Below are 20,817 nucleotides of genomic sequence, written 5' to 3' on the forward strand. Positions count from 1 at the left end.
AAATTTTGTCATAAAAATTAGCACATGGTAGAGCTTTAAAGTGTGTTTTCACTATGAGTAAGGCCTTCCACAGTTTGAACTTTGAACTCTTATTCTATTGCTTGCTTTTTTTTTACCATGAAGAGTTTGCTAGGGGAAAAACACGTTTCATGGCAGCGTTTAATCCAGGAATTTCCTAAAAAAATCCTACCAAATGAACAATGTTCCTTATGTTTCTTTTTTAGTTGGTTATTTAATGACGCTGCATCAACAACTCGGTTATTTGGCGTTGATGGGATTGGCGATAGCGAGATGGTATTTGGAAAGATGACGTAGAGGATTCGCCAAAGGTTACCTGACATTCGTCTTACGGTTGGGGAAGACCTTGGAAAACCCCCAACCAGGTAATCAGCCCAAGCGGGAATCGAACCCACGCCCGAGTGCAACTCCGGTTCGGCAGGCAAGCGCCTCAACCGACTGAGCTACGCCGATGGCCTTCCTCATGTTAATGTCTACGAAATTAACAATATTATTGTTGTTGGTCAATGTTTTTACTAGGTTAATTGAAATAGACAGATATTTAACGACACTTTTTCATTTTACTCTCAATTTCACAGTGAACTACGAGGAAAAACATTATTATTATTTTTTTTTAGCGTAAAATACCTGGCAGCAACATCAACGCAAAATATCGGGATACTTGAAGGCCCCCCCCCCCCCAAAAGGTTTCCGGGGAAACCAGTCTGTTTCTCTCTCTATTAATCTATTTTTTTTACTTCGGTCTTAGAAACTTCAATAACAAAATTAAGCCGGCACGATAGGTCACTTCATAGTATTAAAATGGCACATCGCTTATGAAAGATTGCTGACCCCTGCATAGAACCTGAAGTTTGCACTGCGAATGGGTCACGTTCTCGAACAGCTGATGTAATTACTCACTTTATCGATTGTCGTGCGCATCGTCGCGTCTCATGGCACGCGCAGCGCTTGTGTTTTCTATTGATCCCGCTCGAGGGAGCAGTTGCGTAACGTGCCACTAGAACGCACTCCGCTAGCTGCTACTGGCAGTTGACAGTTGTGTTCGTACTTTGGTGCGGTGAATGTCCTACGGACTGTTTGTTTACTGCTGTAACGCGCGTGGAATCCAAGGTTTTATTTAGCAGCAGAATCAAGCAGTGTGAGTAGCCTACACGTGTGATATAGTTATGTGTTGCTGAGATATAGCTTCTAGCAATTTGGGAATTCCGACATTGTGAATAGGATCTGGGCTGCGAAGTGATGAAGTGTTCAGATGAAAACGATTTGTGCACATCTGTTTTTTTTAAACATTAAGCAATTACTCTTATTGCGCGCATTATTATTTCTCTCTAGAACTTATTTACAATTACGGACTTGTAGTACACTAGTTAGGTGCCTATTATATGAGGATTTTCTCAGCCTCTGAGATGATTAATCCAGAATGGATTTTAATGAAAAAAATGAGATTGATATTTAATATTTATTATGTCACAGTCCAAAGAACTATCGACAAAGTCAACAATAACAGATAAAACACAAGGAAAACATTAACAATTTAAACCACAATATTACCTAAATCTAACAATTTATCATTGTTGTGAAATGTCTTTTGAGTCAGCCAACTAGAGACAAGTAGTTTCAAGGCATTATTTTCAAGATAAAAAATTTAAGCAGCCAGCTTATTGCATATTCTAAGATCACTGATCAAGTAATAATTGTCTTTGGTAGTCTACATTTAGGAATGTCAAAGTAATTCTTCTTTCTAAGATCATAAGAATGTGAACCAGGGGTGTATTTCAGGCCTGGCGGTTTATGATTTTCATATTCAGCCAACATAATTGCTGAACATTTTTTATTAACATTATTAGGTATACTACAGAACCATATTTAAATTGTATCCCGAAGTATAGTATAATATACTTGCATTTGAGCACTATCTGTAACCTACAGAATTTTTTCAGCAAATTTCCTCATGTCAGTTACTTTTTTTTTTTTTTTTTTTTTGAAGTGTAGAATTACACTGAACTTTACAAATGTAAGAACAAATGTGTCAGAACTTAGAAGGTTAAGATTATTAATTGGTAATCAAATTGCATTATTATCGTCAAATTTTGCAATTATAAAAGTATTATTTTATTCGTATTTAATCAATTTCAATTTCATAACAACCTTAATATCTAAAATCGAACCCTTGTATTTTCGTCTGACATTGTGTATTTCTAAGGAGATGATGATGATGATGATGATGACTATGACCATGACGGTGACGACTAATGACTAATACCGGTACTACCGAAATCACAGAGTCAGGACACTTTTCTTTTTGTTTAGAAATACATCACTGCACTGCACTGGTGCGAATGACTTGTAATAGCCTCCTTAGAATTTCTCATTTCATAGCCATACATAATTGCTTCAAAGATATATAATCCAGTTCAAGTCATACGCTTCTCTTGTATAAATAATGGTTTACTGTGAGCCGTTGAAGACGAACCAGTGAAGTGAAAAAAGTGAAGGTATTTCAGATCTCTGAGATATTGAATCCTGAACTCCTTGGTGAAAATATATTTTACACTAGCTTGTAAGCCTATATAAAATGTAATTACAAAAATATTGTACGTTTAGCTACACTTTCCTTTTCAATTAAAAAAAAATACTGTTCGGAAAAAAACATCGTAGGAGGCTAGAGATATGATACAATAATAATAATAATAATAATAATAATAATAATAATAATAATAATAATAATAATAACAATAATTTCAAACATTAAGACACTTACGAATAATTATACTTTGAATGTTATGTTACTCATGGTGCATAAAATGAAATTGAAAGCAAATTGCAGTATCGTTTAAGAAAAAGACGTAGACCTACAGAATAAATATGTTAAAGTTTCAGGCCTACTATCAAGATGGGAAACTTTAAAGCAATATAAACAAAGTGTCTAATTTCGTGTGAATATTTGTAAATTTTCGTATGAGTTCTCAACAATGATGCGACTACTAAAAATAAATTGATTTGCTTCTTGTGTTTTACATTAAAGTGCAAAATTTATCTTCTTGCTGTCGGTAATGTCTGCTTTTGAAAATAAAAAAAAAATATTGTAGGTCATACTTGTTTTAAAAATAGCTTAATGAGCTTTAAAACTTGAACTAAAAATTTGATACTGAGGTAAACTCTATTTTTAGTACCAGTTCGTTTTGTGTCGAAGCACAGACCAAGTGTCTTCGCTCGCCATCACGTAGAATCGTAAGATCATACGTTGTATCCGCACTGCATCTCTTACTCTTGTAGCTCTAACAGACATTTTAATTTAAGAATAAGGTATAAATTTTCCGCGGTTTTAAATCAGTGATGATTTAAGTGTTTACAAACCCAGAACTATGACCGTTATATATTACAGGGAAAGCTGTTATTTATTTCGCTCAACTGACATTTCGTAATACACATAGTGTTACTCTGTATTGCAGTGGCGGGTGGATAGACTCCCAACGTCCCCGAAGTAGAGAGAAAGAGAGGAGTTTTTACCAGGATTGCTAAATACCTTATATTTCTTACTTTAATTTTTAATTTCTTACTTTTTGTTTTAAAACTCGCATTAATATGCATTATGTGTAAACTCAAGTAAATCCCGGAAAGACAAAGTATATGATTAGGGCTCGGAACTAACATCTTTTTTTCTGAGACATCATAGATAATTCAGGATGCAATATAAACTCGTTTCACTTAAACACGAACCAATATAGCCTACTTTTATTTTGCATTTTTCTGCATTTTTTTATCTTCTATTGTATATTGGTCATTTTTACGGAAATATATTACTTTTTTTGCCGTTTTCTGCTTTTAACGGATATTTTTTTATACTGTGATTGTAGTTCATATTTGGGAACATACTGCAGATTGCTTACACAATTTGATTGCGTCATGCAGGAATTTTCCTTATGGTTGCATCAGTCTTAACTCCTGATCACGTGTGTTAACTGCTTCCCACCATTGAACGCAAAAGAACAAATACTGCAGCCGCAGTGCCCGCAATCAGCATTTTATTGTGCCTCACAAATGAAGACGTACAAATGCCGAAAGTGAAGTAAAATACACAAAGTTTTTTTGATATAAGTTAGTTAGTGACTGAATTTGGTGACAATGTTTTTTCCACAGATGGAAGTAGGCTATACTTTTTTATAAGTTGTATGAAATTAAAGAAAGTGCAGATGCAGCCAGATATATGGTGAAAAAGGGGACCGCAATTAAATAATTTTACACAAAAAGATTCATATAACATGGATGGCTCTTGTTCTTCATACAGTGTATGAACTTGGAGTTAACAATTTGCAAAAACGTGTAGGAAAAATTGGACAAGAAGTTGGACAGAAAATTAAAAAGGTATTGGAAAATAACATTGGGTACCAGTAAATGTGTAAAATCGAGAAAGTTCTGCAAAGTGAAAATTTTGACTTCAATGGTTTTGGTTAAGATTTTTCACCAGGGACCTTGATTGTTTCAAGTATGCGCCCATGACGTTAGTTGAAGTAAAAGGGTTATTATTATTATTATTATTATTATTATTATTATTATTATTATTATTATTATTATTATTATTATTATTATTAAAATCTTGGTCATTTTTTAAATTTTAGTGTCATAAGTTAATTAAAAAAATTTAAGGCCATTTTATAGGTATGCCGAACACATAACTAATGCCAACCACACATACAATAACATAAATACAGACATGGAAATCTACACATACAACCCAAAAACCAAAAACTCAACACACTAGAACAATATGAAATATACAGACACACTAAAACACACCCTAATCAAATACTCAACACACAGATCAATTTCAGAACACACACTATTTGACACAACTCTTCATCACACGAACGCACCCACACAACAGGCAGCGAAGTTGAGATGACGCCGAGACACTGAAGTCTCTGAGGATGGTGTCAAGTAGCACCGAAACATACTTACATAATTAACACGAGTAAGATTGCCATTTAATCAATTATTTATATTCAAGTGTTAAAAGTAGTGTACGAAAGATTCAACATGAATTTTTCTGTGATTTTTAAGTCATCAACTTCCAAGCCCTATATATGATTATGTCTCGTGACCATAATATTGTACGAAATTGAAATATACAAATTGGAAATTTATTCTTTGAAGAGATGGAAAAATTCAAATATCTTGGAGCAACAGTAACAAATATAAATGACACTCGGGAGGAAATTAAACGCAGCATAAATATGAGAAATGCCTATTATTATTCGGTTGAGTTGCTCTCTAAAAAGTTCAAAGTTGGAATTTATAAAAGAGTTATATTACCGGTTGTTCTGTATTGTTGTGAAACTTGGACTCTCACCTTGAGAGAGGAACAGAGGTTTAGGGTATTTGATAATAAGATACTTAGGAAGATATTTGGGACTAAGAAGGGTGGAGTTACAGGAAAATGGAAAAAGTTATACAACGCAAAACTGCACACATTGTATTCTTCACTTAACATAATTAGGAACATTAGATCCAGACGTTTGAGGTGGGCAGGGCATGTAGCACATATGGGTGACTCCAGAAATGCATATAGTGTGTTAGTTGGGAAGCCGGAGGGAAAAAGACTGTTATGGAGGCCGAGACGTAGATGGGAGAATGATATTAAAATGGATTTGAGGGAGTTGGGATATGATTGTAGAGACTGGATTAATCTTGCTTAGGATAGGGACCGTCGGAGGGCTTAGGCCTATGTGAGGGCGGCAATGTACCTCCAGGTTCTTTATAAGCCATAAGTAAGTTAATAATGATAATAATAATAATGATAAATGTAGTTGAAATCTGGAACAAGTGTTATTTGAGTGCAAGGGAGGTCAGAGCACGAGCCGTATTACATTGTAACATAACATAACTACTGTATTTAGAGTCGGAGACATGTCCACCGAAGTTCACTCCCTCTTCTGGTACCATTCCTGCTTATCAGCCTATTTTACCTTCTGATTCTGGCGCCATCCCTACTTATAAGCCAATCATATATCGATGATACATAATCACGATGTGTTGAAAAGAATTCTAAATATCTACAGGAATTTATTTAAATACGCAATTATAATATATACTCCTATAACACTAGTGCTAATGGCTGGAGTATCGACTTTTCAGACCAGAGACACGAATTTATATCCCGGCGTGTCAAAATGGAATGTGTTATGGGCAAAGGCAATATTTGAAACATATTTTCGTGGATTACATTCGTTTCTGCTGCCAGATTTCTGTCATATCTCAATTAAAACATAACTATCATTCCGACAGAAACATAGATGCACATACCGCACTGCGCCACTGGCAACACCGAGAATGGCTAAGTGAAAACATTCGCCGTCTTAATCTCAGATATCATTCCAAGCACTTCCATTGTATAGGGTTGGTCATAACTTTTACCTAAGGATCCAATTTGAAAGTAAACTCACGTTGCTGTCATACTTATTTAATGAGGTCTATTCATTTTTACACATATTCCACATCAAAAATATGTGTTCCCACCATTTCATTCCCGGACAGCACGCAATCTTATGTGGGTTATCAAAGAAGAAAGTGTATGATGAAATGACGAGCACACATTAGGGCCACTGGTGCACCCAGGGTGTCAGCTAGGACAATCAGCAACCGTTTACTGGAAGCTGGGCTACGATCAAAGGTGCCGTTCCCCAGGCTTCCTTTCACACCTCATCACTCTGCACTCGCCTCGGATGGTGTCGCGAAAGACGCAACTGGAGGGATGAATGACGCGGAGTTGTGTTTAATGATGAGACCAGGTTCTGCATTGTCGCCAATGCTGTTCGTTTGCGAGTGCGGTGTCGACCAGGAGAGCGGCAACGACCAGAGTGTATACGGCAACACATCGAGTTACCAACTCTTTCATCATGGTCTAGGAAGCAATAGTCTACAATGACCGTACGTCTCTGGTGCTCTTTATTTCGTAATGGTGGCAGAGAGTTTGTATTTTGAGTGTCATTTTAAATTGAAACTAAAATTTGTACAAGTACAAGTACGATTATTTAGTCCTGACAGTCGCCGACAAAGTGGGCCTGGGTCAGGCGAGTCCATTAAGTTGCGCCAAGGGGTGTTCGGGTTAATCTGTCGTTTGCTTTCAGAGCGATCGGATGTCACGCCACGCGATAGAGCGGTGTGTTTCCAGTACAGTTAAGCTGTACTACATTTCTTTACTGACTGCTCGCTTCTATCTCTCCTCCGGAACTCTCCCCACTACTCCTATTACTTCCCTCTTTCGCGTCGCTGAGCTGTCAGGACTAAAATAAATAATCGGTCTGTATACTCGTATGTTTTAAGAATATTAACATATATATACAGTACTTAATGCTCAGAATTTAAGCATGAAGTTCTTAGTCAATTATCTTTCTTGTTTTCCAAAATCTTCTTCTTGTATACTAATAAGGTTTAGGCATATTGGCCTGTCCAATATTCTATAGAGATCAATAACTCTCTTTATGGAAGACGGAACAGACGGCCGTTTAATTTGAAGATAATAATAATAATAATAATAATAATAATAATAATAATAATAATCATCATCATCATAATTTAGGAGGATGGATATCTTGGCAATGAATTTAGACATTTGCTGTTAAAATATATATGTAATGAAAAGCATACTGATGTATTTCTCGATGAATATTATACCGACTGTCGCTGACAAAGTTATAAAGTGAAAACGTTAGCTAATTAGCTTAAACATTGCGTAAAAGTCAGGTTTTGAGTTTGAATCTCGTAGTAGTAGGGCAGGTTTAAGGTTAAATCAGTGTCTTGTGTTGTGGTAGGCAGGAGCCTAACAAAGACGTCACAAGATATTTTCGGTTTGCGCACATTACAGAAACGGAAAAGAGTTGCATTGCCAACTTCACATAAGCATGTACTAAAATGTTTATGATTTTCCTTCCAGTGACCATTACCGTTGAACAAAATGCTACTCTGCTCTTTTAATACTGTAGATAAAAGCTATAAGTGGAGTAAATGGAGGCTTTTATCAGTAAATGTTTGAATTTTCTTGCAGCGAAGGAAAATATGCTTGAAAAATATTTTCTCATCCAATCTCGGCCAAAGCAGAACTGTAAAGTACCACTTTTGCGTATATTGCGCAACATGAGTTCTACATACACGTCCAAGTTACTAACGATGAAACAGATAAGTTAAAAATGATGTATATGAAGACAGACTTTTTTGAAGTCTCCACCTCCCCGCAGTGATATTTTAAGAACCTTGACTCATTAGCAAGTAAACACATCAAAAGAAGTCTTCCCGTATACTAATTTATTAGTTTTATTTTAAGTGCAATAAAGAGAGAGAAATTAAAATAATCAAAGTTAATTTAAATTATGGTAGTTTACGCATTCCTTTTATAAGAACCCCTCCTCTCTCGCTTCGTAGATGCTTCCACAACGTTGTTCATGCAATTGAAAGAGAATATGATATGTGAAAATAAAAACCTTGAAGATGGAGTCGTTGTAAGTTGAGGAAAGTTTTTCACTTTTGTTGGACAATTTTGCCATTCTTTCTACAAGGAAGGTAAAAAGGAAAACACTTAAAATTTGATCTAAATTTCAGAAAAATTCATGGATTAAATATGTAACAGAACATGTAACGTCAAGAAAAATAAATAGGCCTAAAGTAATTAAGTTCCAAATAATTAACCTTCAGTGATGAGTCGATGCTATAATCTGCCGAATACTCGATAGGTACCTATTTTTTAATTTCGATATTCGATACTGCAAATTTAAAAGTGAACAGGATACAAGAAAAAATTAAAATACTTCAAACAGCATTGCATTTTTTACACTGTAGTAACATATTCCTCGCCTCACTGGTTTATTTAAGAAGGAGATAAGGAATCCCTAAGTTTAAATCATTTTTCTGGATAATACCGGAGTAACCATTCTAGGTGGAAGGTGAAAAGACTCAATATTTTATTATACGGATGTGTCTATTTTTGCATAAATTCCTCTTGTACATTGAAATTTTTGGTTCTTCAGGATTGAGGAATATTTTACAACTACCATCAAATATTTTTAATGACAGAAAAAACAACTCATTTCTGTAAAACGCGGAACAGAGATGGATATACTACATGATACCATACGAGAATTTGATATAGTGGAAGTATAATTCATCACTGAAATATAATGAAAGAAAGAAATAAATAAAGAAAAAGAGAACTCCCCAAAAAGTAAAATGTATAAAAAAAATCGAATTTTTTCCCAAGAATATCGATCAGTTTCGATACTGTCAAGTATTGTGGATCCAACTCTACCTTCAGCAGTTAGCGTATAGTTATAATTATTGATACTAAAATAATAAAAATTGCAAAGAATTTTATTTTCAGTATTTGATCCATAAACAACCATAATATATTTACCAAACTGAATTAGTACTGTACAGGGTATAACAAAATCTAACCGATAAACTTTGAAGAATGATACGTCACTCAGGATAATTTTTTGTTAAGGAACATAGCGTCATAGAGCGTCTTTATACTCATCATTCTACACTGTAGAAATACGTCGCCTCTGGAATTCGGTACCTAATGATGTCAGAGACTGCCGGACTTTATCACAATTCAAAATTAAATTGGAACATTTTGTCTTATTTAATGGTTTTTAGGTATTGCTAGAAGTGTTGCTTCGTGTTTTTCACACTAGATTTAAAATTGCAAGTTTTTTGTTTATGTTCGTTAATTAGTTAGGATATAATAATTAATTATGATACCTAATCACTCATCTAAAGTTTGTGTGACTGCAATCTGTGTAGGCCTATATATTTGTGTGGCTTTACTTTGCTTATAGTGTGACTTTTTTTTATTTCTATAATTGTATTTGTATTCCTGGTGGTGATGAAGAGAAGACCTGATGGCCTTAACTACACCAGAATAAACGAAAGAACGGGCAGGCAGGCAGGCCGGACAGGCGGGCAGGCAGGCCGGACAGGCGGGCAGGCAGGCAGGCAGGCAGGCAGGCCGGATAGGCGGGCAGGCAGGCAGGCCGGACAGGCGGGCGGGCAGGCGGGCCGGACAGGCGGGACAGGCGGGCGGGCGGGCAGGCAGGCAGGTAGGCAGGCGGGCCGGACAGGAAGGAAGGCAGGCAGGCGGGCCGGACAGGCGGGCAGGCAGACGGGCGGGACAGTCGGGCAGGCAGGCAAGCAGGCAGGCAGGAAGGCAGGCCGGACAGGCGGGCAGGCAGGCGGGCGGGACAGGCGGGCAGGCAGGCAGGCAGGAAGGCAGGCAGGCGGGCCGGGCTGGCAGGCGGGCGGGGCAGGCAGGCAGGCCGGACAGCCGGGCAGGCAGGCGGGCGGGACAGGCAGGCAGGCAGACAGGCAGACAGGCGAGCAGGCAGGCGGGCCGGACAGGCGGGCAGGCCGGACATGCGGGCAGGCAGGTCGGACAGGCGGGCAGGAATGCAGGCCGGACAGGCGGGCAGGCGGGACAGGCGGGCAGGCAGGCAGGCGGGCAGGAAGGCAGGCCGGACAGGCGGGCAGGCAGGCAGGCAGGCGGGCAGGCAGGCCGGCCGGGCAGGCATGCCGGACAGCCAGGCATGCAGGCCGGACAAGCGGGCAGGCAGGCCGGACAGACGGTCAGGCAGAAAGACAGGCCGGGCAGGCGGGCTGGCAGGCAGGCGGGCCGGACAGGCGGGTAGGCAGGCAGGCAGGCAGGCCGAACAGGCGGGTAGGCAGGCAGGCATGCAGGCAGGCCGGACAGGCGGGTAGGCAGGCAGGCCGGACAGGCGGGTAGGCAGGCAGGCCGGACAGGCGGGCGGGCAGGCAGGCCCGGACAGGCGGGTGGGCGGGCAGGCAGGCAGGCAGGCCGGACAGGCGGGCAGGCAGGCAGGCCGGACAGGCGGGCAGGCAGGCAGGCAGGCCGGACAGGCGGGCAGGCAGGCAGGCCGGACAGGCGGGCAGGCAGGCAGGCAGGCAGGGCAGCTCGGACAGGCAGGCAGGCAGGCCGGACAGGCAGGCAGGCCAGGCAGAATACTTTAACTTAGGTATTCTTTGAGAAGTACGTTCTGGAAGTCAAGTTTAGTTTTCTTTCACCACGTTCCACATGTGTGTTTTCGTTTGTGGCATGTAAGCTACAAAAATACTTTACATTCCCATTTCCAGCTCTTTTACAAGCATTTTATTTACAATTATGCTTCGAATATCACACTTTTAGCTCCTCACTATTGGAAGTAAATAAGGACAATATTATGAAGTAATAAGTCAATCGGAATTATGACGGAAGTATATTTGGACCTTATGTAATACATACATAGTTCCGCATGTCCCGTCGATTTGACCTTTAATGTAGTACATACATAGTTCCGCACGTCCCGTCGATTTGACCTTTAATGTAGTACATACATAGTTCCGCACGTCCCGTCGATTTGACCTTTAATGTAATATACACATAGTTCCGCACGTCCCGTCGATTTGACCTTTAACCCAGGTAAGACTGAATTATTTTTTGTTAAAAAATACAATTTTTTGTATGAATTATTTAATTGTAATTTGTATAACATAACAAAGCTGTTTTTAATTTTTTTTGTTGATAGTATCCGAGATTTTCAGTGTCCTATATATAGGACGTCACTCATATCCCCATGCAAAAACATTATATGACATAAGTCGTTTTAGCACAAATATGTATAAATTGTTTAGCTTAACAATACGTCAAATTAACACAAAATTATAATATCACTCACACACAATGAGATTATTGTATTTTTCGAGAATGTTTATGGTGTGTGATACGTGATAAAACATTTTACATGTGCACCAACATCACACTTCATACTTATTATTGTTGTCTTTGTGTGACACTGTCTGCATCGAGTTTGTTTTTCTTGAGATACCACAAAATGATTACTTCCATCAAACCTTGAATCTTTTTGCTCAGTCTTAGACGAGATGATCTACCGCAGTGGTCGTCAGCATTCGCTGAAATGGATAAAGGGTAAGTGCAGCAGGATTATGTAGAGAGCATACCCGCCAGCAGCCACAAATGCGGGTAAGAGACGATAGCCCGAGAGTGCAGTGAGTTGACGACCGCTGGTCTACCGCTTGACTGTACATGTCGAGCAGTGGATTCGAGAACAGATAAGACAAGACGTTTGCGAAATGCAAGATGATCGAGTTTTTCGTTGGAGTTTATCTTGTATAGCTGCCATGCATTTTGTTCTGCTACGTCAATGCAGACTAAAGTACCATTTCTTGCTTCTAATAGATGTTTTGTACAGATTGATGTTTTGGTCCACCCATAATTTTGTTGTAATAATATATGATATTGGGCTATTTCACTGATATTTTCTTCTTCAAATTTCTAGAGTATCTTGAAACTGTGTGCACGGAAATTGAAAAGTATAGAATTTCCCTGCTGTATGTCAACTTCTTCCCAATTGAAATTTATTATTCTTTCTCTTCATCTGTATATCAGTTGCTGAATCACTAGTATTTCTACTGCCATTCTCACCATCGCCTTTACTATGTTCATCATCACCATTATGACTTTCGTCATCATAATCATCCATTTCCTCTCCTTGTGTGTTGAGGGTTAATTCCGTCTCAGCTCGCAACTGACTACCAGTAGTAGGGTTATTTTCATCACCAGAATCCTCAACAGTTACGTTACCACACGCATTTTTTGGTGATAAAATGGTGATGGAAATGTTATTGCACTTAGGTATAGCAACTTGGCGTCCTGAATCATTTGTAAGGCTTCATTTAGTGAAAACCCCCTATAATAACATGAGTACCATCAGTCTCACGACATGTCCCCTTTTATGACTGACGTACTACATGTAGTACGCCTAACTTTACCATGATATGGCATAACACTAAATAAAAAATTGAATCTAATTATGAATTATTATATACGAAGTACATCATACGAGTATGCCCTATCAATATCAAAAGCATTATATCTATAGCATGTGATATATACCAACTTCGAGAACAACATGTTCTGCTCCACAGCCATGACTCACACAAATATGTCAACAACAATGACTATGACAGACTGAACATAATAAAAAAAATTGGAGGCAATTTATAACACATAAGGATTATGTTATCATGATTGCCGACTATGAAAATCTTACACAACAATGTTAAAAAAATAAAACGTCCGGTGTCCTATGTATAGGACGTCAGTCTTATCTGGGTTAATTCCATTTTATCTCTATTTTAATTGAAACAATTTTAAAAATATAATAATACAAACTGCCGTTTTTATACGACGATAATGTTACATCGTTAAGACAACACGAATATGATGCTCAATTTACTATGTGTATACATATGAGTTTGTAGAGCACAGGATAATCCATTCGCTTTTCGATATTTATTGATTTTATGTCATCACGAAATACTTTGAATGACAGTACTTATATGGAGAACGGAGTTTCTTGAAATTAACTTACACCGCAATACCCATAATGTTAAGTCTTTCCGAACTCAGCCAAATGACATGATCAATTGCTGATTACAGACAATTGGTTGCCAATTCACTGCCGTGGGAGCTCTAGTTGGTGTTATTAATTCGTGAATAGTCATTTTCACAGCAGTTTGTGAGCGTACATGAGGCGAGGCAGATGATAATGGCAGCGTAAGACTTATATGTCATAGAATGTGTCATAAATACGTAGACCGTCCAATAACTAACTACACAAATGACTAAGCCTGTAACATAAAATATGTAGTTGACTACGCGTAGGGACCGTATTCTTTGGTAATAGAGATAAGCGCGAAATATTACAAATCACTTTCTTTGTTATATTTACTATTCTAGATAATACCTAAAATACTATATTTCATCAAAACGAACTCGCGAAATAACACGAAATTTGGATTATTGTGCGAAATATCAGAAATGAAATAATTTTATTCCTCTGTACACCTTATTTATGTGTATTTATATGTACATCTTAAACTACTGTATTCATCTGACGTTGTTTACGGTGTCTACTTACAGTATTCCATTCAGTGCGCTGTCTGAGGTATGGGGACAGGAAACTACACTAAAGCAATGCAGATAGCGTAATGTGTAACGGACATGGTCGGTCCTGATATGCACGTCTGTAGACAGCAGTGTATGTGTACAAGTTGCAGTGTCCAGTCGATCAGTCCTAGTGAAATGGAGGAGTACACGAGAGCGGAATAAGCAGATCTGATTTTCGTATACGTATGAGCCAATGGGAACAGTGGACAAGCTCACAGATTGTATCGGTACAAGTACCCACGTAGGAGAGATCCGACCCATACCATGTTTCCACGACTGTTGCAAAGGGTACGTGGTGCCAAATTACAATTCCATGTCCACTCAACTATTTTTGCTTATAACTTTCGACTCAGTCATTTCCGGACCATGGTTCCTTATCTCAAATTGATACATGTGCCCTTCGCCATCATCCCTGAAAATTTGTAACACCACCTCGGAAACACCCTGCGACATTCTTCAATCTTTGCTGCAGTATGTTATGCACCGCAGGATATATATTTTGATTCGAAGAGGATGTGGGAGGACTAATAGAGGACCACAGTTAATTTGGTGTGTATTATTATTTTACTGGCAATGTGGTTCTCTACTACTAATGCGGACAGTGAGAGGGCACTGAAATACTTACTGACTATCCCACAATTCTTCGTTCGGACAATGTACAAACCATGCTTAGTTTATACAGAGTGAATCATAAGTAATGTCATAAATTTCAGGCAGTTATTAATGTCAGATATTAAAAAAAATCAATATAATTTTGCTCGTTTATGTTTCCTTTTAGAGAAAAAAAAATTGTTTTATGAGAAACACTTCATAGCGTGTTTTGGGAAAGCCATTGATTGAATTCCCAATATGCTCAGTCAACTTAAGAGAGCAGTATATTATGATGATAAATTACTGAAAGAATTTTACTTTTTTATGTGCATAAATTTGATACGAATAAATGTAACTTTTCGTTCTGCAAAGGAATTTTAAGATGTTAAATTGTTCGGTTCAAATTTCTGCACATTTAAAGGACACAACTAAAATTCTTTCAATAACTTATTATCATAGTACACTGCTCTCTTAAATTAACTGAGAATATTGGGAATTAAATCAATGGCTTTCCCAAAACTCGCTATGAAATGTTTCATATAAAACATTTTTATCTCGAAAGGGAAGCAAAACCGAGCAAAATTGTATTAAACTTTTTTGATTGAAATATCTCAAAGAATAACCCCTTGAAATTAATTACTTTACTTACGGTTTACCCTGTATTTTAGTAATGCTGATACGTGATAAAACAAAATGAAAAAGTAACAAAATGTTTTATATTAATCACAGCAAAATACATTTAATTGACAACTAATTTCACCAAATACCCACAGAATTGACAACATAAATTTCACGAAAAACCCATCGAAATGTCAAATCTAACACCAAAACGATGCATTTTATTTCACTTGGCCTAGATGCACCGTATTCTGTGGGCACATATTGGTAACCTTAGCTATTGTTACACAGTACCTACCAAGATAAATAATACCTGCAAACTATTCGAAATTGGAATGTAATACAATTTCGGGATGGAACACTACGATCCAGCACTGCGATCTTCCACGATCTATTAGCTAACTCTCATTCTAGGCGCATTCCCAAACCCACATCGGTTGACTACACTATGGTATGATGAAATGATCTGAATTGAACTTTTATCATTACTGGTAAATAACATTGAAAATATATAAAATGGATATTCGTAATGTTTGAGGGCTTTCAAAAGTGACAAAATCAATATTTCCTCACTTTTGTTTTTCACCTGAATACGAAAGCTGATTCTGTCTTTGAAGTGATGTGACCTTTATATTTTTACTTTTATTTACTTACTATAATAGAAGAGTCCAAATCAGACCTCTCCTGAATGCCGTTATTTTTCATAGAAGCTGGGGAATATGTTTTAACTATTGTGTTTCGTTTAATTCTTTTACAATTGCGTATACTACATAATTAATTTTCCGATTTTGATATAACGTCATTTTCCACCGCAAAGATTTTGGAGCGTCGAAATTCAACATAAGCAATAAATAGGTGATTAATTTACTCTGAGGCCCTATATCAAGATCAGTGTTCTTTATTTGTCGCAAATCTATGGACGAAACCCACAACTTTACTTCCCTCGCAATGGAAACCATGCTAACAATTTTATCTCGTTTTGAAGTGCGGGTTAATGCAGGTTTTAACCCGCCAATCTCGGATTCAACGGCCAGAATGGTAACAGCAAGACCTCTGAGGGCTAACCCGCCAATCTCGGATTCATCGGCCAGAATGGTAACAGCAAGACCTCTGATGGCTAACCCGCTGATCTCGGATCCAACGGCCAGAATGGTAACAGCAAGACCTCTGAGGGATAACCCGCCGATCTCGGATCCAACGACCAGAATGGTAACAGCAAGACCTCTGAGGGCTAACCCGCCAATCTCGGATCCAACGACCAGAATGGTAACAGCAAGACCTCTGAGGGCTAACCCGCCGATCTCGGATCCAACGGCCAGAATGGTAAGAACAAGACCTCTGAGGTTTAACTCGCCAATCTCGGATCCAACGGCCAGAGTGGTAACAGCAAGACCTCTGAGGGCTAACCCGCCAATCTCGGATCCAACGGCCAGAATGGTAACAGCAAGACCTCTGAGGGCTAACCCGCCGATCTCGGATCCAACGGCCAGAATGGTAACAACAAGACCTCTGAGGGCTAACCCGCCGATCTCGGATTCAACGGCCAGAATGGTAACAGCAAGACCTCTGAGGGCTAACCCGCCGATCTCGGATTCAACGGCCAGAATGGTAATAGCAAGACCTCTGAGGGCTAACCCTCCAATCTCGGATTCAACGGCCAGAATGTTAACAGCAAGACCTCTGAGGGCTAACCCGCCAATCTCGGATCCAACGGCCAGAATGGTAACAGCAAGACCTCTGAGGGCTAACCCTCCAATCTCGAATTCATCGGCCAGAATGGTAACAGTAAGACCTCTGAGGGCTAACCCTCCAATCTCGAATTCAACGGCCAGAATGGTAACAGTAAAACCTCTGAGGGCTAACCCGCCAATCTCGGATTCAACTGCCAGAATGGTAACAGCAAGACCTCTGAGGTCTAAACCGCCAATCTCGGATCCAACGGCCAGAATGGTAACAGCAAGACCTCTGAGGACTAACCCTCCAATCTCGGATTCAACGGCCAGAATGGTAACAGCAAGACCTCTGATGGCTAACCCGCCAACCTCGGATTCAACGGCCAGAATGGTAACAACAAGACCTCTGAGGGCTAACCCGCCGATCTCGGATTCAACGGCCAGAATGGTAACAGCAAGACCTCTGAGGGCTAACCCGCCGATCTCGGATTCAACGGCCAGAATGGTAACAGCAAGACCTCTGAGGGCTAACCCGCCAATCTCGGATCCAACGGCCAGAATGGTAACAGCAAGACCTCTGAGGGCTAACCCTCCAATCTCGAATTCATCGGCCAGAATGGTAACAGCAAGACCTCTGAGGGCTAACCCTCCAATCTCGAATTCAACGTCCAGAATGGTAACAGCAAGACCTCTGAGGGCTAACCCTCCAATATCGAATTCATCGGCCAGAATGGTAACAGCAAGACCTCTGAGGGCTAACCCTCCAATCTCGAATTCAACGGCCAGAATGGTAACAGCAAGACCTCTGAGGGCTAACCCTCCAATCTCGAATTCAATGGCCAGAATCGTAACAGTAAAACCTCTGAGGGCTAACCCGCCATTCTCGGATTCAACTGCTAGAATGGTAACAGCAAGACCTCTGAGGGCGACCTCAATTTTCAGACTCTTGTAGCAAGACATGACCTTATAAACTTAAATTTACATTTTGTTACTTTACTTTTGAATTCTTTACTAGAGCACTGTTAATGAACTCATTCTGAAACCTCTCCTTGAACTGTGCACACTTCTCCACAGCAGGTAGATAAACATAAAATTTAGCTGCCTGTGCTAAGTGTAAGGGTGTGGAAACTTGCTTTAAATGTTGCGTTATAGAATGATGGTTGTTATGATGTGTGATAAATAAAAAAAATGCCGAAAATGAGATTGCTATAGATTTGATGCTAAGGATTGTATCTTTTTTTCAAATGTTTAGTGCTAGAATAAGGGAATTTCTTTAAGGAATTTTTAAAATTATTATTACACCACTGTATATTGATGTACTATTCATTTTCTACAGTTCTGATAGTAATGGAATTTCAACCATTTATTGTCAGAGAACACTAAAATAAAACCATACAATATGATTTTAATATGTATATTTTTGTACTAGGGTTCAAATTATTGCCATTAAAAATACATTCTTCCGTCCAGAAAAGTGAACACAAATCAGATTTTTGAAGATATTTTAAAATAACTGCATTATGAAAACTATCATGTATTAACACGTCCTGAAAATTCATATCCAAATGTTAAATAGCTTCTGAAAAATAAAACGTACCAATGGAATGAATCTAAAAATACCTTTAAAATACAAACATTATTTTTTAGCTTACAATGCTGCAGATAAAAATCACTCTAAGTTCACTCAATAGCCAAAATTGTCCTTATTCTGTAACATAACAACAATCTTCCATCTTCCCTTAAGGGAAGACTGGAGACGGAGACCAAAAATGAGTTCCATTAAATTTGAATCTGTCCCTTTTTCTGAACCAGAAATGTAATATGTAATTTACTGAAGTTATCATTTATGCACTTTAAATGGCATGGGTATTTTGAGGCATGTCAAACTACAAGACATTAACAATACAATTAAGCTTCATTGCTGTTTTTCCCAAAAAGACGTTTTGCAGTCTTCATTGTACCCTTTCTAAAAAAACTACAAGTCCAATGTGATTCAAATTGTTTATTATACTATATTACACCGAGTAACGAACAATCATACTGATATACCTTAAGACCTATTCACGTTGCATGTTATATATTCTGAAAATATATTATTTTTCAAATGCAACTGTTGAACATTACAAATATTTTTTTATTACAGCAATACAAGATAATAATTGATTCTCTGTTGCTCAAATTGTAACCTGTGATCCTTTAACATATATGGACAAATATTAACGCTTTTGTCTATTGGTTTTGAGAAAAAGTACAATCAAAATAAAAAATTTGAGTTAACGAAAAAAAAAAAAGTAGTTTGAAAGAAGTCATCAATATTCTATTGAAGTCATCATCAAACTATTCATCCAGTCAGGATGAAATTCATTGACATATGCAAGAGAGATATATTATTACATATATATATATTTTTTTTTTTTTTAATTTGGTCATTATTGTTTGAATAATTTTCAAGATAAAAAAATTGAATTGTTACCTGTCACTTTTTGTCATTTCATTCTTCAATCTTCCCTTAAGTATCTACGTCACAAACTTTGAGAAAGTAGTTGAGATTCCATCCTCAGTAAATGCCTGGCCTGTCACGTGACTTGCGAGATAAGGTAGTGCCCAAAACGCGAAGAAGCAGCTGAGTGAGCGCTATCTACTCAAGGTCGGGTACTCAATTTTTTCTATAATATTTTTATTAAAACTTTTTTTCTCACTCTTACAGTTAGTGTGAGCAGCTATTTTTTATATTTGTCCATCTCCTGTAAAGGTCTAACAATGTCCGCAGTTCGAGGGAAGCTCATTAATAGTTCTTTGTTAGATTTGTCCGATTCACATAGTTTAATTTCCGTATTTTGTTTTTAATATTACATCGTTATCAGAACTTTAAATATATAGGGTTCAGTAGGATGTTATTAGCTATTTAAAATGCTCTGACACTTGCCTCAAATACATTCGTCTTCGCACTTCCAGCAGAGATCACCTGCTGGTTTACTTTCAAAGTCTTTTAATGTTATACACTTTAAAACATGGTCCCAATCCATAACACTGTCACTCTCTACACACAAAAACAAACTTGTGATGGCAGAATAGAGATACGATGCAGATGTGCAGCGGAAAGGTCATGAGCAGTCAGGATACGGAATATCGCAACTGTTTTCCTGCGTGGTAGGTTTAGTATAGAACTTTTGAAAGTGAGTAATGAATTCCACTTCTTTTGCTTCAGTTATGATTCAGTAGTTTTCGAATAATTTTTGCTTGAATTTCTATTAATACAAAGTTTGGACGTAATTAATTATATTTTTTTGGTGACAGGCTACGGCGCGACGTCATATTCTTAGTCATAACATGGCCAACACTGAACAAGTTTATATATAAATGCACATTTAACATGAGTTTAATATAACAATTCCCTTGATTTTTAGAACTCGGAACATGTATTTATATTAGGCGATTGTCATGACTAGACTATGATAACCACGTGACTCCGATTCGTGCCGAAGCCTGTCTTTCTCGTTAGTCACGTTTTTAGTGTGGTGACGTCACTATTTCTGTTATCTTCTTCATTAAGTCATCATTTCCACTAATTCCGTAGTGAGAGGGAATCCACCGGAACGTTATTTATTTTGGCTCATTTTACAGTCCACAGAATGAGCCTCGAATGAATTCTACCGTGAAACTGGTGGTTTGGAGTGACGCCATAGCTTCTGAATCACACACAACAATCACACTTTTAAGCATATTTCGCCTGCAATATAATTGCATTGATGCCACTCTTTAACGGCTCGATTTCTCTGTTAAAATTAGAGTGAAATTCTCACAGCTTATGGCAAACTAAAATTACTTGTATTCCCACCCCAACTTTGCCATCCGCTTATGACCCATCTTTGTAGATATTTAGCCAGCTTTCTGGAGTGTACA

General features: G+C 38.2%; 1 protein-coding gene across 1 annotated transcript in view; it reads left to right on the forward strand.

Moving 5' to 3' along the window:
* Positions 1-996: 996 nt before the first annotated feature.
* LOC138697908 (uncharacterized) overlaps positions 997-20,817 on the forward strand; it is a 124,885-nt gene continuing 105,064 nt past the window's right edge. Inside the window, exon 1 of the mRNA XM_069823497.1 lies at positions 997-1,156. The gene's annotated coding sequence lies outside the window, so the exon portion shown is untranslated. The remainder of the gene's footprint in view (positions 1,157-20,817) is intronic.

The sequence above is a fragment of the Periplaneta americana genome, chromosome 4 (genome assembly GCF_040183065.1).
Source record: "Periplaneta americana isolate PAMFEO1 chromosome 4, P.americana_PAMFEO1_priV1, whole genome shotgun sequence".
NCBI classification, from domain to species: domain Eukaryota; kingdom Metazoa; phylum Arthropoda; class Insecta; order Blattodea; family Blattidae; genus Periplaneta; species Periplaneta americana.